This window comes from Chionomys nivalis, chromosome 14, assembly GCF_950005125.1.
Source record: "Chionomys nivalis chromosome 14, mChiNiv1.1, whole genome shotgun sequence".
Taxonomy (NCBI): domain Eukaryota; kingdom Metazoa; phylum Chordata; class Mammalia; order Rodentia; family Cricetidae; genus Chionomys; species Chionomys nivalis.
In genome coordinates this window covers 22,597,664-22,603,663 of record NC_080099.1, presented here as the reverse complement: position 1 = coordinate 22,603,663, position 6,000 = coordinate 22,597,664, and positions in this window count along the sequence as shown.

The following is a 6,000-nucleotide window of genomic DNA, read 5'->3' as shown; positions in this document are numbered from 1 at the left end:
GGAGGACTTTCAGAGGCAGTGCTGAAACAGCTTCCCACGGCTGTGACGAAGCACCAGGGACGCTGCAATTATAAAGAGGTGAAGTTTACTTCTGCTCACGGTCTTGGAAGTCTCTGTCCTTGTTGGTTTGGCAAGGCAGCTCTTTGTGGTGGGGGCACCTGGCAAAGGAAGCGGGTTACTTTATGGTGGCTGAGAAACCAAAAGAGAGTGAGTGGTCAGGACCCCAAGATTCACTTCAAGAGCACGTTAATGATTAATTTTCTGCTACCTGACCTCACCTCCTAATAGCATCTAATTCGTCCCCACATCACTACTTCAGCATCACATGAGCCTCCGGGGGCACTCCACACCCCAACTTCTGATCTTAACCCACTATGCCATCATTTTTAGTCTTCCCAGTTTGTAAAAGAGGAAATGGAGAAAGCCAATAGTGTATGTTGTAAGAAGTTCAGATGAGGATCACGAATGACTGACTAAAAATCTCCTTTCAGTGTACAGGCCGCTCTCATGAAATCTGCATATTTGACTGAAGAAGAGCCATTGTGAGCATTTCTGTCTTTCCCATGGCACCTAGAACACGCCACGGTGAGTCACTTTGGTGCCATCTTCCAGCAATCATGTCACCAATGGCAGAGTGTGGTCTAGTCCGTGTGCATCTGACACAGCCAGTGTTTCTCTTCCGCCTGAGAGGTTGTTCAAGGTAAGAAGAAACACAGTGAATGCAAACAGAATGGGACCAAATGCAAAGTACCTGGCCTGGAGGCGGGTTTCTTCCCCCAGGACCAGAAAGTATTTACATTGCGAACTGAGCAGGAGTCCAATGGGAAGCCTTGTTATTATTATATTTCCTCCTGAGAAGGATTTATAAATGAAAACACAACTTGCTATTTTAGTGGTTTGTTTTTCAGGGAAGAAAAACCCTTTGCAAAAACAAATGTAGAAGGAAAAACATCCATTTTGAGCGCTTGTTTATTCTCTTGCTTTCCAGGGTACAGCCTCCTTTCATTCGCAACATCCTTGGGGCTGGAGAAGGAGGGCACTTTGCTTTGCCTTTTCTTTCCCTCTGCTCTCCAGATCTGGAAAGTTCTTTCCTTTATCAGCAGTGTTAAATCTTTTCCTTACCCGGGAATGCAGTTCTGAAGGCGCAGCCTCCTCTGCTGTAAGCTGCAGGCTGAGAGCGCCACCCAGAGGGAGAGGCCCAAGCTTTTGGGCACTAGTGATCTGTAGCCCTACTAAGGGCTTCTGCTGTTGGCTGTCTCACCATGCACCTGCCAGCACACAGCGGTGGGGCTTCCTTAACCCTTCTTGTCTCTCAGCACACAGCGGTGGGGCTTCCTTAACCCTTCTTGTCTCTCAACACTCGCACGTCCTAAAGTGTATTCTGTCTTCTCTGCTCCCCAGGATCCTACAGAATAAGGGCCTGGTTGTTGCTATGGTAGCCTGTCACATTTTTACAAGCTCTGAAAATGTCAAGTCCAAGTAAACTTTTCACATTCAGGCTCCCTTGTAGCACGAATCATAAAAACCCAGGGTCAGAAATTTGGATTCAACCCAAAAGCCAGAAAAGCAAGGCAGTCAAGCTACTAGAGAAGTCTTACCACTACCAAGGCTGGGCAACTGCAAACTAACTAGACTGAGCCTCTCTTTCCTCACATTTTGTATTCCCTCTAGTGCTGGGATTAAAGGTGAGGCACCACCACCTGGATTTGTTTCTCCACTGATTTTGTGTAGCCCAGGGTGGCCTTGAACTCACAGATATTAATCTTTCTCTGTCTCCGAAATCCTAAATCCTGGGAGTAAAGTGTGTGTCACCATTACCTGACCTCTAGTGGCTTTAGCTTTGCCTCTGGCCTTCAGGCAAAATTTGTTTATTCAAACACAAACAATATGCCAGTATACTCTTTTATTGACACTTGTTAATTCCGAATTGCAGACATGGAGAAGAATCATAGCAGCGCATCCCAGGAGACTTTCAAGCTTCAGACTGCCATGAGTTGTATCCCTCTTGACAAAGGAAGACCCAAGCTGCTTTCCTAGCAAAGAGTCCTTCACTCTCCTTTCGGCACCAGGGCCTCTCAAGAGGGTGCAGCCTCCCGCTCCCAGTCCAGTCCCACACACAGGCTGCTGCTTCTGCTCATGGTATAGAGATCTCAAGGGCTCAGGCCATTGCTGCCTTCAGGTCTTTACTAAGCTGTCTCCTTCCCAGTGAGGAAGGCGGTCACATCTTCACCCGCTTCATCACGTCTCCATATCTGCTTTGTCTTCCCTCAAGCGTTCGGTATGCGTGAACTTACTGTGTTTCCTGTTTGTGTGCACCTCCAACTAACCCTTTTTGAGCAAGAACGTCACCCCCACGTATAGAGAAGCAGGTGAGTATTGGGCCTGCGGTGTTTGTAGCTGTGTCCCAGCACCAGCATGGCTCCGGCCCGAGCAGCTGCACACATCTGCAGAGTGGATGTCTCAGGAATGGGCTGTACAAATCCATTTCATGGCTCTGTTCCCAACAGATTCAAAGATGCATTCTTGAAGCGATTTTAATTTGAAAGATAAATGTTACTTTTGAGATAGTCATATGCGGTAGGAGTAATCATTTATTTCACCTTTGTATAGCTGACAAGTGCATAAATGTAATCATGTGACTAGATTGTCCCGTGTAGGGAGATCAAAGGGTTATGATTAGGCTAAAGTCCCACTCACCGGTGGATTTATGCGCTCTGTCTTGCAATGATAATATTTGCCGTACAGTACCAGGTTGCCCAGCTTAAAGAAATAATAATAAAAAAGGAGGACTTCACCGAGCTAAGTCAGAAAACCTGTTTGGTCTAGCAAAGTAGCGCGGTGTCTTCTCAAGCGCTATCGTAGAGGAGACTGCCCGTGTTCCTTAAAGTGCATAAGAGACAAAGCTGTGTAACTTCCAGTGCTCCAGATTTCCAGGCGTTGGGCAAATGTTCAAAATTGAGACCGATTAGTTTTATAAGAATTCCCAGTAACAAGTTCGAAATGTCCCAGAACCTAATTGTGATCCAATGCAGCCGGGACAATTTTTGCTGTGGGAGCTTAAGACGTGTGCGCGTCGCGCCACCGTGTGTTCAATAACAAGAACTGCAAAACTGCAAGCAAAGAGGATGACAACTGGGAAGGGGCTGGGCCCTTGAATAAGCCGGCCTCTAGGCTACTTTGTTTATGACGTCAGTTGGGGGGTGGTTCTTCTTCAGTCACTTGATGACTCAATTCAGTCATAAGTAATAAACTCCCAACCCTAGTTTTTTTTTAAATTATTACTAAACTTTCAAATTGTCATACAGTTATAATGTACATTGTTTTTGTTTTTTAAAAGCATTTTGAAGATCTGTTGGTTCAATGAAAATAAGCAGCTGTTTTATGTGAGGTGTATTAAACTATTTACTCAGTGAAGGATTATTTTTAAAGTCCATTATATTGCATCAGGTATAGATTTCTGAGTCAGGTGCTTGTGAGCTCACAAATTAGATGGTGGCCTTGAGCAAATTGTGTAGCTTCTTAGCCTTGGTCTCTGGGTCAAAAGAGGCAACAGTGGTCTCCTGATGCATTTGTCAGTGCTTCTGGCAAATGACTGCTGCCCAGTGTCCACATGTCCTCCACTTCCCTCTCCTCCCCTCTCATCCCCTCCCAATCATGTTGGCCTCAGTGTAGGTTTTAGTTGGCAGCCTCTATCAGGAGTCTTCAGCGTCAGCTAAGCTCAGAGGGCTATTTCGGTTCCCCGTGGCTGGCATGGACCGGACTGCATTGTGTGTGACTCCTTTTGCTCACACAGGTCTGACCCTCTTTACTGAAGAGAGACAACAAGCAGGAGTGTGTGGATCAGAGTCTTTCTCGTGGCCCACAGCCTTTCTCATGAACCCTGTTTCTCCACTTGCCCCATTTTTTTTGTTTGTTTGTTTTGTTTGTTTGTTTGTTTTAAGTTCATGGAGGACAGGAGGCAAAGGGGAAGGAAAGGGACCTGGAGCTCAAACCATAACATTCTGTTCCATCCCTTCAAAGCTTATGGACATTTTACAATGCATTGTATTTAGTCTGTTTCTAAGACACCCCCTCCACCCCGCCCCAAGGTTCAACAGTCTCAAAGTGGTTTGAAAGTCCAAGTCCAAAGTCTCTGGCAACTCTTAGCCATGAGTCCATATAAAATAAAATTTAGGACAAAACAAGCAGGGCACAAGGGTGTAGTAGGAGATTTCTTGTGCATTCCTGGATGCCCAGACCCAAAATAATCACACAGAAACTATATTAATTACAACACTTTTTGGTCAATCACCTAGGCTCATTGCTAGCTAGCTCGGATAGCTTAAATTAAACCATTTCCATTATTTTGTGTTTTATCACGAGGCTTGTGGTTTGTAACCTCTTGCTTCTTGGGAAGATATATGGTATGCTTCTGACTCTGCCTTCTTTTTTCCTCTATCTCTGCTTGGAATTCATGCCTTGCTCTATCTGTACTGCCATAGGCCCAAAGTAGTTTCTTTATTAACCAATGGCAATAAAACATATTCACAGCATACAGAGGGGAATCCCACATCACTTCCCTTTTTCTGTCTAAATAAAAAGGAAGGTTTTAAATTTAACAAAGCAAGATTACTTACAACAAAATAGTTATCAAATAATTAAAGCTACAATATTTAGTCCATTTACATTTGGCAAATTAAGGAAAATACTCTATCATCTATCCTATATTTGTGAATCTAAGGTTTTATATATAATTTATCTTTCATCATAATTAAGTAAAAATATAACTGTAACTATCTGTTCTTCAACTCCATCAAAGACCTTAGAAGGATATACTATTACCTAAGTAAACAGGAAGTGCATTGTAAGCAACTTGGAAAACTCTAGAATTGACAAAGATATCTTGCTGCCCAATAGTCACCCAAAGTTCTTCTGCAACATTCTTTTAGGCATCCATCTTCAGCCTACAGCCCCATAGTATCTGTCAGACTTTTCCATGAAGCAGGAAATTTGAAAGACTGTTTCACCTCTATTGGCAATTTGTCAGTCACTTTTTTCTGTATCCTGAAGAACATCTGACAGACTCTTTCATGAAGCAAGAACCCCAAAGGACCATCTCACTTCTAGGCTAGTTCAGCGGTCACTTTTCTGTGGGTCCTGCACATCCAGTTCATGCAGCATACCATCAAGCAGTCCAGGCAAGAGCAGTTTCTTGTCCAAATGGCTAATCCAGCTCCAAGGTCACAGTAGGTCCATGTAACCATTAAGCAATTTGTAACACGCTACTCACAGACCCCATTTAAGTGTTTGACCTCCTGAAAGAGCCAGAGTTGTTTGTGCAACCAACACAGACCAGAAAGTCCTTCCCTAAAGAAGGCCTCACAGCCTTACTACCAGTGTGGAGTCAGGAAGACCTCTCTTAAAGGAGCCATGGTGCCCCTGCTTACTGCCAGCAAACAGAGCCCATCTGGGAAAAAATGCAGCTACCAAGAAGCTGTGCTAAACTCTGTTCTTTTGTGTCTAGAAATTCTTTCCAAGCTCTCTCAGGTTTTTTGTGGATGTAGTGGTTCCAAGTTGGCATGCCATTTTGTAAGCAGAGGCTGCATGTTTGTTTCCCGGCCACCCAAACACAAAATAATCACACAGAAACTGTAGTAATTAAAATACTGCTTGGCCTATTAGCTCAGGCTTCTCATTAACTAGCTCTTACATCTTAAATTCACCCATTTTTATTCCTTTGTGTATCACTATTTGGCCGTGGCTTACCAGGTAAAGTTCCAGGGCATCTGTCTCCTTCAGCAGCTACATGGCATCTCCCTGACTCTGCTTTCTTTTCTCCTCTATCTCTGCTTGGAATTCCTGCCTCGCTCTATTCTGCACTGCCATAGGCCCAAAGAAGCTTCCACCCACATCCTGGAGTCTCCAAAGCATCAGTTTCACAGATTCGCACATCATGTTGTCACTGGCTGCTTGCAGGGCATTGGCAACTTTGTTCAGAAATCTGAGTGACATCCCCCATGA